Here is a 12,526-nt window from a genome sequence, read left to right on the forward strand (position 1 = left end):
TAAGAATCAGTTTAGAAAAGTAAAGTCAAGTTGCACTTCATCAAGTACTAGTTAAGATAAATTTTACTTCAATTGTCTAGGAGTATACCAACTTAAGACAAAAAGTATTTAGTGAATTCCTACTTAAAACTCTTATGTCTAAAGTGATCCTCTATTTTGATTTAGTAAAGTAATGTCGTAAAATCATGTTTGTTTATTTTGTGCCAGAATCATCTATGTAACAAGTAACAATTAAAATCGAACAAGCTTTTAAAACCTATGGAAAGTATGTTTGTTTGAGAGGTAAGTTTTTCGACTTGTGGAAGATAAAAAATATTGTTATGCTGAGTTCTTGCTTGGATAGGAATGTGATTTAAGTACTTAATTATTTAATATTTATCGCAATTGGAACTAACAAACATAAACTCAATTTGCTAATGAGTCTCCGCGCATACATTCTCATAGGTACCTACATGGTTCGCTGACGCAAAGTAGGTACGATCACCGCGCTTCTAATTGCCAACGGAAACAATGTGATTATTGTAAAAATTTACGAGTATCCGTTGAATATTGTATATACGAAGAACCCTTGCAATTTGATTAACGTCGTGTGTGTGCGCGGTAGTTTCTAAGCCCACCAAAAACATTATTGTTAAAAAAGGCCAGAATCATCTATGTAACTCCCGATGACTTTATCAAGCTAAAAAAATAAAGGAATCGAATCAAATGCCCCCTTTAAATGCATTTAACCATACACAAAACTTAAAATAGATATGTTTTGTTTATGATTGTGAATAAAGCTTAGTTAAAAATAGGTACATTTTTAAAATTATTAAAAGAAAGAATGAAAGAAGAAAGAAAAGTATCTAGACACGCGGTAGCGTATCAAGCCAAGTTCAAGAAATAGAACTGGCGAGCCGCACCGTGTGTAATAATATTACACGAACCATTTGCAGCCACTTTTGACCCCCTCATAAATCAAAAACTATTTTACATAAACGTATCAAATCGTATCGTATCGTATCGTAAATTTGGCTCATATATTGAGACTTGTGAGATACATATAAGTGTTCTAAATTTCATAAGCTTATCTCAAACGGTTATTTAGATATTAATGTACAAAAATCCTCATTTTTATCATTGACTGACTGACTGACCTATAAATCAAAAGTCTAACCCAGTTCCAGATGATCCTAGAGAGTTAAAATTTGGTATTTGGTAAGATAGGTAATTAGATGAATATAAAGGAAAAAATAATAAACTGGCAAATTTTTAATTATTAGATTCTATTATGAACGCTTAACATAAATACCTAATTAGTGCCTGTACCTAACTATAGATGTAAGAATCAGTAAGTAATCAAAACTCATGACAGCCGGTCTTTTTGTGGTAGGTATGTGGATTAACTTAACATAACATACAATCACGCCTATATCGGGGTAGGCAGAGCACTAAGTGATCTTGACTTGATGCCATATTCGACAAGTACTTTAAGGGTAGGTAAGCAAGTTGGAACATGTGTTTAGCGGTGATAGGTTGTCAGCTTTTCGCCCACGATACAACACAACTCACATCCATTTTACTGGCTTTTTATTTTTTTTAACTTAACGTGAATCTTAAACGAGTTTAATAGGTATTCAAATGTATTAAGTATATCTATAAAGTCGACTTTTAGTTTTGAATTTGTCCTTTTAAAAGGACCCACGCGATACGAGGATATGTACTTACCTACAATAAGACAGACCTTAGGCTACAATATATTTATGTTATAAGAAGATATGATATGTTATACTGTTACTTATAAATAAATTTCAGGACTGACCATTGAACTTGGCACCCATTTAGATCTCACTTCTTTTGTCGTTGAAGTCAACAACCAAAGCATTGCATAATATTGAACTTGGCTCTCATTTCACATTTATGTTTTAGATTGGATTTATTTATTATTAGACTAATAGGTACCCAATTTTATATTTGAACTTAGCAGGTTTTACTATAAAACTCGATTTTTCATAGTGTAGTGTTGCCGTGCGCTTAGATTAGGTTAGACTAGCTTAGTCATTTTTGAGAAGATTTGTGCGAGACGTAGGTACCTGGGCCGCCACACGCTGGATCGGATTTGAAAAACAGGAACTTACGATTTTTTTGCCAAAATTAAATGATTGTGTTATACCAATCGATATAAAAAAATGATGGCAATGAAGAAGATATCGCATCGCTAACAAAAACAGTGGGATGTGCATTATCACAGGTTAATTTTCTGTAAGTATTTAATATTCTGCCTTCGAAAATCACCAGATCATTTTATTATTTGGACTTCATCCATCTTTCTGCTTGCTTCTATTTCGATTTTATCGTCCATTGAATAGACTTTTCTTATGTTTTACTTATTGTAGTCAAAAACGAATAAAACAGTCTTGTATAGGAGCAACAAATAATAAAAATTGCCTTAAGTATATCTAGGCAATCAATTTTTACTTTACAAGACTAAACTGATACTTTACTAAATCAATTTAGTGTTAAGTGAGCCTTCAAATAATCTGAGTAAAGTAAAAGAATACTTGTAGACTTAACAGTAGGCTGAGATAAGACTAAATAGTTTTGTGAATACTTAACTTGGTTTTGTGTATTCTAAATTATCTAAAGTAGGAAAGAATTTGTTGAAAACTATATAGAATTAAAGAAGGAAATGAATTTATGAAGTCCTAATAAGTCCTATTTGATTTGGATAAATCTCACTTTAGCTAAAGTTTAGACATATATGACTTAATCACAATTCTTGATTGCTACTTGGGAAATCAACTTGTAATTCACACATAACCAGTAAGGAAAAGGTTACCAGTTTTGGATTATTGCTTAGATAAGGGACCAAGAAAGATAAGATCCTTTTTTGAAGTGACGTGTTGAAGGTTGGGTCCGGACTTCCACTAATGAGATATTAATTTACCTTAAGTGAAGTTTTCACTAACACTGTTGCCTCGACTATCACATTGGTCTAACAGAAAGCTCGGTGAGGTGTAGGTACTTAGTTCATCTTTCGATAGATGTACCTTTGGCTATGGATATATTTGTGGGCTAATGTTTATGTTCATGTTATGTGTTGATGGTTTCCAAGAACTTATTTTCACTTAGCTAATAAAACCTTTTCGCCACAAACTCTATGAGCATCATAAGAACTAAGTGCTTAACTTGATGAATTAATAGCCAAAGAAAACTCTAGCCATAGAGTGATACCAAATATTTCAGGACCCCGATACCGACCCCACCGGCGTGGTCGACGATTTCCCTCAATCAGCGCTTACCGCTATCGAACTACTAGGGTCGATTAATTCTTTCAAATATTTTTCCTCTCAGAAGACGCCCTGAGCCGAGGTTCGCGCCCAACTGGGCAACCTCAGGCCTGTTGTCTTAAGCATTGTACCCCCCATTTGCCCGGCCAAGTAGTTAATGCCATCTGCGGCAAATCTACAATAAGTCACGTCAAAAAAAAGTCGTCTGTCACTTCATGTAATACTAAGGGTGGTTAAATAAACGAATCTCAGCTGAGACTGCCCTCAAAATCATGCTTAAGTCTCTGTTTTTATACAAGAACTGTCACATTGACATGATCTTGTGGGTTAGTTTATTAATACCACCCTAAAAACATGCCATAATACACGTTCCAGTCTCCATGGTCTAGTGGTTAGAGCGTTAAGCTCACGGGCTGGATGTCCCGAGTCCGATTCCCGATGGAGACAATGTCGAAAACTTTCTGAGACTGTCCTTTGTTTGGCTAGGATATTGCAGGGTGAATGACCAGATTGTCCGAAAAAGTAAGGTGATTCCGTCCAGCGACCCGCACACGGAATTTCATTGATGGAGCAGAAGTTGAAGAGAGTTCTGTGCACAGCAGTACTAGCTTTTGCCTGCGGCGTCGCTCGCCAATTTTTTAGCTTCGTACCTTTTAAATTTTACCGCCTCTTTGAAAGGATTGGGGGCAGATTTCCAACGAAAATGATGCACGATTTTTTTGGTAGTAAAACAAAGTCCGCATAAAAATTTTTAGATGTCTACCTTAACATTAGTTGACTTTTAGTTATTAAAATTTATTTCTTGTTGCACCATACCGCATCCAAGTTTAGTAAATGAGCAATAAGGTGCCCAAATTGTACTATATTCATGTGTTAACTAGGTCTGATTGTTGAAATTTAGTTATGTGCAATAAAGTAGTAGTATATTTGTTTAATTTGCTAATTGCAAAAAATCACGTCAAATCGTCACTCCGTTTTGCCGTGACAGACGAACAAACAGACAGACATGCACATACACTTTCCTATTTATAATTATTAGTATGGATGGATTCATGTAAGCTAATATACGTTCGACTGCTCGGCACAAACCTCTCCTCATCAATCAATTAACGTACGAAGCATATTCCATTTTCGAATGGCCTGGTAGAGATTCACCCGGAGTCAATCGATAAGAAGAATTAAATTAAATTAGTAATAAGTAAGTAGTAAAAAATAAATAGTAAATAGTCAGTAATATTTTTATAGTAAATTAGAAGGAGTGGTCGTAATAGTTAGTAGTAGTATTAAATTAGTATAGTAGAAGTAATTATTGAATTGAATTAGTAAAAATTAGTGGCGTCCAATATGGAAATAAAAGTTTTTTCTTTTTCAATTTCCAAAATGTAATCGAACTAGCATCCTCTCGGTTAGCGGTTGAACCGTCTAGCCATACACCATAGAGATCATTTCTCCGTAGTACTAGTTAATTTACGTTCCTCCATAGTTTATGCGACCATATTAGCACAGTAGTCGTTAAAATAGCCACCGGTACAGTCTACTGTCATATACACACTGCGTCGGTTACCCTCAGTGATGTTTATGTCATCCCACCCCAGTTTCTATGGGGGCGTTTATAGCATAGAATAATGAATAATGCTACGTATAGAACGGCAACTCTCCGCTTCCCACCAGCGTCTGAGCTGGGTCTACACAACTGGGTATCAGCCAACCCTCTCCCCTCGGAGTCTAATCTCTGCGCGGACCGTTGTTTTTTTCTTTTTATCAGTTACTTGTTTGAATTTTGGAATGGAACACCCGACGTTCTTTCGTGTGATTCGAATATTTGATCTCAAAATAATTTCCCGCGCCGGCGGCGTCCCCAATTACGACTGTTCATCAAATCATGCTACTAATAATATAAAATTAAGCATGGAAAGTGAATGCAATTAATTAGTTCAGTAAATGTTCAAGTGTAAAACCTATTTAAGTATATAAAAGTATTGTGAACTTTCATTGATAATTTTTTTTATGTCATTTGTGTGACAAATACATATTAACTGATGATTATTAAAGCTTCTTTCTTTCGTAAGTAGTACTACCTACTTAAGTAAGTAATGACGGTTAAATTAGGTATTGTAATTGGCAGCTCTCAGACGTCGCACACAGATTTGCGCGAGTACGGTAACGTCAATATGTAGTGTCTGTGTAAATTATGTTTATAGAATAGACAGAATGGAAAAGAAAACAGTTTCCCAATTATTTCATTCAAAATATTCATTGTATGTACGGATCAAATAAAAACATTCCGCTTTCGATAGCTATTTATAAAACTGGAGAAATCAAAGTCAAGGACTGACAGGAAACGAAAAATATATTGATAGCAAAAGAAACAAAGTACAAAAGTCTAAAAAAACTTGAACAAAAAACCAATTACAATAAGCCGGTCGCTGTAACATGCGTCATGCACATCCCAGCGTCATTATTGTTTTTAACTTATCTTATAAATCTAGCCTATTCGATCCCACTGCTGGGCAAAGACCTCCCCTTGATTTTTCTACTCCTCTCGACTTTGCGCGATCTCTAGCCGATCCCTCAGATAAGTGGTCGTCACACCATCTTTTACGCGGTCTTCCTCGACTTCTATGCCCGTCTTGAGGTATCCAGTGAGTAACGACCCGTGCCCATTTAACTGTACAGTCATGAGCAATATAATGTACCCACTTTAGGACTCTGTCGCACTTACATATTTGACATTTAGTGAGAGTTACAGTTCAATTTGTCAAAAAAGATAATGTGACATGGTACCAAAGTGTATACATATTAATGCTCGTGACCGTAAATAGATGTAGCGGTCTAGCCAGAAATATTTCGGTGAACAAATCCCAATAGCATTAAAGGTTTCCATTGTTATCGAAATAAAATAAAGATGACAGCCCTGCAGAACAATACAGTTGTATCTTCAATGTTCTCAAAATAAACTCCGAGTAAGCAAAAATAATCAGTATGACATAGATAGACTTAAACAGAGAATAGAACAGACAACTCAAAACAACAATTCAAAACAATGAAACCTGTAATGATGATGTTTTTAGCTAATGGTAATAAAATAATAAATAAATAAATAATTAATAAATAAATAATAATAATAAATTCGCGCTTTAGACTTTGGGCAAAGAATACTACAAATTATTATACAACGGGTTTCTTCTCATCGTGTGGGTTGTGAGGTGGAATACCAGACTCACCAACCCTAGAGTCAGGGTTATGGTTAAGCTAGGGCTATAATATGGCTTATGTAACGAATACTCACTTACATCAGTAAATAGTAACCGGGACCAATGGCTTAACGTGCCTGGGCAGAAACCACAAATAGAAGCCTTCCCGAAGTCCTAAGATGCATGAGATCAAACGTATGCTGGCTGGTCTTTCGCTGTTGTCTTTCGCTGATATTCCTCTTGTTTCGTGTGGTTTGTGAAGTCAGTGACTGACCTTATCAACTAAGGTAAGTCATAATAATGACCCTGGTTGCAATAATAGACATCCGTTATTATTTACTTATCCATTGTTGACTATGGATTTATAGGAAAGTGATATGTCTTGTTCTTTTGTCTTGTTGTCATTTTTGTGTATGTATTCTAATCTAATCTAGCCGTCGAGTTGAAAAAAAGAGAACCATATTGAAGACTATAGAGAACCGGAGAGGAAATATGATTGGCCACCTGATACGACACGATTCATTTACTTATAACAAACATTATAGAAGGAAAAATTGAAGGGAAGAGAGGAAGGGGTAGACCTAGGATAACATTTATGAAACAAATAAAAGAGAAGGTGCAGATCGTGTTGTATCGGGAGGTGAAGGTTTTGGCGGGAAGAAGAGAGGAATGGCGATTACTCCACCGACAAGAGCGCAGCTCTTAAATGGAGAGAGAGAATCTAGCCTACAAGATCCCACTGCTGGGCAAAGGCCTCCCCTTCCTCTTTCCATTTTTCGCGGTCCTGTGCGTACTCCGGCCAGTCCCTCCGGAATGCGTCCAAGTCGTCACGTCGTCGCGTTGTGTATCTATTATGATTTTTTTTTTTACTAAAGGACCAAATAGGAGTGCTGGTCAGGTTAGAGATGAAAACGGAGTTCGGCTTTAGTAAAAATATTATAATATTATAATAAACACAGAAAAATTAAAAAAGACAAAAGAGCAAGATATACTTACTTACGTTTTAGTGCCACGCCACGTATTTGGCTGTCTATCGATCAGCAACACTTTGATAGGGAAATAATACATTCCCTTCAGACATACACGTATAATCGAATTTCTCCCGCTATTCCCTAGACGCCTCCCTAACAATATAAGTTAGGCTCTGTTATATCCGAGTTACATAAGAATAAGAATAAAATAAATTTATTGCCAGTAACATAATAATAATATTTGATTGGAAACCAATAAGTAGTATTAGTTATAATGGAATAGATGTTCTTTGATATTGTCTTCGTATACTTATGGGTCGTATATAAATATTATCACATAACACAAGCTCACGGCTGCGTCCCAATTGGGGTGGTCAGAGGTACATCCATAGTAAGATAAATCAAGTACCCACGCCTCAACGATAAGCCATATTCGCCGTTTTTTTGGTGCAATAAAAATTACCACACCTCAAAACGTATTCTACAAAAGATAGTTATAATAAAAACTTAGCACCGTAAGATACGTCCAAATATTTCCGAAGCCGATATAACATCTGCCACCTAACGATGTACCTAACAGAAACAAAAGGAGGGTGTTCGATACCAATCATTTTTACTGCGAAACGTGTGCGCAAGGGTCGGGCCCTTCGTCGAGTTTTCCGAAGCATTTTCCCCTCGAAAATCGGAAGGCGTCAAATTGATGGTACCTAGTAATTTTATTACTCCATTTTACGAGTAACGAATTCTTACTCGTAGCATTCTTTTTTTTATTTCAGATTAATTGAGGAATTATGTTCGCGCTTTGTATTTCTTTGTCGGTGCCGATTTTATATATTTTCATGAAAGAAAAGATTAACCTTTTCACACAGCGGGGCGCGCCCACGCGCTTTGGAAATAGATTTTGTTCGGTTATTTCACTTGATATGAACTTGGCTTAAAATAGCTGTATACGGGAATGGTTAGACAAAATTCGATATCACACAAGATTCTCGGCTTTTACAGTCAATCACAAACCAACAGAAGGTTCGTCTCCTTTCTAACATGATGGATCAAATATAGCAAACAATCAACATAAGCTGTAATAATAATAACCGGGGTTTGTCTTTGTGTGTCAGGATCGAAGCAAATGGAATTCTATAGTCTCTGCTTACCCCGGTGGGAAATAGGCGTGGGTTTATGTATGTATGTGTCTTTGAGTGCACTCCCATAGTGCATATACAGAGATAATCGCCGGTTGGTGTCACATCACATTTAGATTAAATTGTCTTAAGGGGCCTCTAATCTGAAGTGGCAGTGGGCAGGACACATAGCGAGAACCGATGGCCGCTTGGGCGGAAAGGTTGTCGAATGGCGACCACGTGTCGGACGACGCTCAGTGGGTAGGCCCGCTACAAGGTGAACCGACGATCTGGTGAAGGTCGCGCACTACCGAGTTTTTCGCCGCGCGGCAGTAAAGAGCAGCGGCATAATGTCGCACTGTAATACTGTGCCGCTGTGGTGGCTCTGCCGTCTTTCCTGTCAACCAGTTTAGGGAATTTAGTATTCTCTTTAAGTCGGCCCTTAGTCAACTTGACAGTTTATTAGACTCCCTGTCCCAATTTAAAGCCTAATAATGGATTGTACGAATAAAAGTAGAGTCAAACCGCGTTCCCTTACAATAGGTTTTTTCAATGCTGATGGCATCTTAGGTCAACGTGCAGAGATTCACGAGTTTGTAAAACATCATCAGGTAGATATTTTATTAGTGCAGGAATCTTTCCTCAAACCCTCTAACCGCGACCCCAAGATGGCAAATTATAATCTAGTGCGAAACGACAGGACCTGCGCGCCCAAAGGGGGCACTCTCATTTATTATAAAAAGTCACTTCACTGTATCCCCATAGACCCACCTGCCCTCACTGACATTGAGGCTTCGATCTGTCGAGTAGGCATGACAGGACATCAGCCGATCACATTAGTGTCGACTTATCTATCTCCTAATAACTCTAAGAGGTTACTTAGAAGTGACCTCGAAGCCCTCTTTAATCTCAGTAATTCAGTCATAATTGCAGGCGATCTTAACGCTAAACATCTTTCTTGGAGTTGCTTAACAACAAACACAAGAGGCAGGGTATTAGAAACTCTAGCCGAGCCCCTCTATTATGATATAATAACACCATTGCAGCCCACTAGATATCCCCCTGACTTGAACCACAGACCAGAAATACTCGACTTGGCGCTTCTAAAGAACATAAACTTACGTTTATGTTCTATAGAAGTACTACACGAGTTACAATCCGACCACCGACCTGTTATATTAAAACTAGGCTCCCGTTTAGACGCCCCTGATAATCCAGCACCCCCTAAGACAGTGCTGGACTGGGAGAAGGTGGCCGAAGGCCTCCAGTCTTCCAGTTCAGTGTACTTAGATAGTATCCCAGTAGAAATAACCTCCTTAGAGGAGGCCTCGACAGCTATTAACTCCCTCACGGATCACGTGAGGTCGGTTTTGAACGAAAGTTCAAAACAGGTTCCGGAGATGGAAGACCATCGCTGGAAACTGCCTACCGACATCCGTGATCTGCTAACGGAGAAAAACGCAGCCACCCGCGCATATGATTCCAATCGCACCGAGGAATGTCGCCGTCATTTGCGTCTCTTGCAGCATACTGTAAGAAAACGTATTAATGACATGCGACAGAATCGGTGGGACAATCTTTTGAGCGGCATTGAGCCCCACCACCAGGCCATCTGGCAGCTGTCTAGGTCTCTTCAAAAGGATACGGTTGTTCCTACTCCTCCTCTCAATAGGCCTAATCAACCCCCCGCTTTCGACGATGACGAAAAAGCCGAATGCCTTGCCGACAGTCTCGAAGCCCAATGCTCGCCCAGCACTCTCCCTATCGATCGTAGGCACCTCTCGACGGTGAACTCTGAAGTTCAGCGTAGGGCTTCTGTACCTCCCACCGATCCTCCTCTTCCACAGGTAACTGAGGAAGAGGTCCTAGGTATTATCAAAAGATTTCATACCCGAAAAGCCCCTGGCTCAGACGGTATCACGAATCGTGTCCTTAAAAACTTCGGTGCTCCCCTCATCTGCTTACTAACGGCAATATTCAACGTCGCCTTGAGCAACTGCGTCTTTCCACAGCAGTGGAAAGAAGCAATTGTAATTGGTATACCAAAGCCTGGGAAACCTAAAAACGAACCTTCGAGTTACCGCCCCATAAGTCTCCTCAATTCCATGGGGAAGGTTTATGAGCGGCTCATATTTGCTAGATTACGGGACTACGCCGAATCCAATAGTCTTATTCCACCAGAGCAGTTTGGTTTTAGAACCAAACACTCCTGCGTTCAACAAGTGCACCGTATTGTTGAACATATCTCTAGTAGATTAAACTTAAAAAAACCTGTCGCTACGGGAGCGCTCTTCTTCGATGTGGCGAAAGCGTTCGACAAAGTCTGGCACAACGGCTTGATCTACAAGCTTTATTCACTGGGAGTGCCAGACCGTCTCGTGCACATCATACGAGACTTCCTCTCAAATCGAACCTTTCGCTACCGCGTGGAGGGGACGCTCTCGTCACCGCACCCGATACATGCCGGAGTCCCACAAGGCTCCGTCCTCTCCCCTTTACTATTTTCATTATATACTAGTGACATTCCCAAATCCCCTAATACCGAATTAGCTTTATTTGCGGATGATACAGCCATCTATTCTTCGTGCCGTGGTCGAGTTATGATGACCGGAATCCTCCAACGCGCGGCCAATGCCTTGGGCAAGTGGTTTCGCAAATGGAGAATCGAGGTAAACCCGGAGAAAAGTGCAGCGGTGTACTTTTCAAAGGGCTATTATAACACGCCACGGTCACGCCGTCAACTTAAAGTCATTACGATGTTTGGCAAGCCGATCCCTTGGGAGGAGCAAGTCAAATATCTCGGCGTAGTCTTAGATAGACGTCTTACTTTCAAGGCCCATATCAAACGAGTGCGCGATCGCGCCGCGTTTGTAATGGGCCGTCTTCATTGTCTCCTTAACAAGCGAAGTAAATTGTCCCTTAGGAATAAGGTGAAAATCTACACGACTTGCATCCGTCCGATCATGACCTATGCAGGGGTAGTTTTCGCTCACGCGAGCCCCTCTCAAATTCACCGTCTACAGGTAATACAAAATCGTTTCATGCGGAAAGCCACGGGAGCTCCGTGGTTCCTTCGCAATGAAAATCTGCACATTGACCTAGGTCTGCCAACCATTGCCCAATGGCTCAAATTAGCTTCCAAACGTTTTTTCGATTCTGCTCCGCACCACCCAAATCCCCTGGTAGTTGCGGCTTCCGAATACATCCCGCTTAGGGACGGTACTGAAAAGTATCGGCGTCCGAAGGACGTAATATACGATCCCGACGACCCGATTACCCTAGCCATAGAGGCAGCCAATCAGCTCGCGACACCAAACACTTCAGGACCCCGATACCGACCCCGCCGGCGTGGTCGACGATTTCCCTCATTCAGCGCTTATCGCTATCGACCCACTAGGGTCGATTAATTCTTTCAAATATTTTTCCTCTCAGACGACGCCCTGAGCCGAGGTTCGCGCCCAACTGGGCACCCTCAGGCCTGTTGTCTTAAACGTTGTACCGGGTGAGAGCCTTCAGCGCTCCCCATTTGTCCGGCCAAGTAGTTAATGCCATCTGCGGCAAATCTACAATAAGTCACGTCAAAAAAAAAAAAAAAAGCTCTGCCGTCAAGTGCGCGCAATACAATTTAAAACTGTTTGATACAAAATTACAGTGCGACAATATGCCGCTGCTTTTTTCTGCCGCGCGGCGAAAAACTCGTAGCGCGCGCCTGGCCTTAGAGCCTTCCCAACCTCTTTCTCCAAGTAGATTTACTCCAAAAGAAAATCCCTACGAAGACACATTTGTCGTGGTAGGTAAAGATTAAAAGCAAGGCCACGGGAAAACCATTCAGTGATATAGCATTCAGACTAGGAACTCGACTGTCCGTGCCATAAAACTCGATTTCTTATTAGCTCAGAAGCTAAGCTGGAAGTTAATTTCAAAAGGAGAAAATCTGCTTTTTAATCTCAGTAAGGTTCCCAGATCCGTTTAAT

The 12,526-nt window shown here is 39.7% G+C and overlaps 1 long non-coding RNA gene across 1 annotated transcript; it reads left to right on the top strand.

Annotated features, from left to right (window-relative positions):
• The first annotated feature begins 3,301 nt into the window (after positions 1–3,301).
• Positions 3,302–12,150, top strand: LOC126377653 (uncharacterized). The gene is made up of 2 exons (XR_007567955.1): positions 3,302–3,351; positions 12,003–12,150. It is a non-coding gene; the product is annotated as an uncharacterized LOC126377653 (long non-coding RNA).
• The last annotated feature ends 376 nt before the right edge of the window (positions 12,151–12,526 follow it).

The sequence above is a fragment of the Pectinophora gossypiella genome, chromosome 23 (assembly GCF_024362695.1).
Source record: "Pectinophora gossypiella chromosome 23, ilPecGoss1.1, whole genome shotgun sequence".
In the NCBI taxonomy this organism is placed as follows: Eukaryota; Metazoa; Arthropoda; class Insecta; order Lepidoptera; family Gelechiidae; genus Pectinophora; species Pectinophora gossypiella.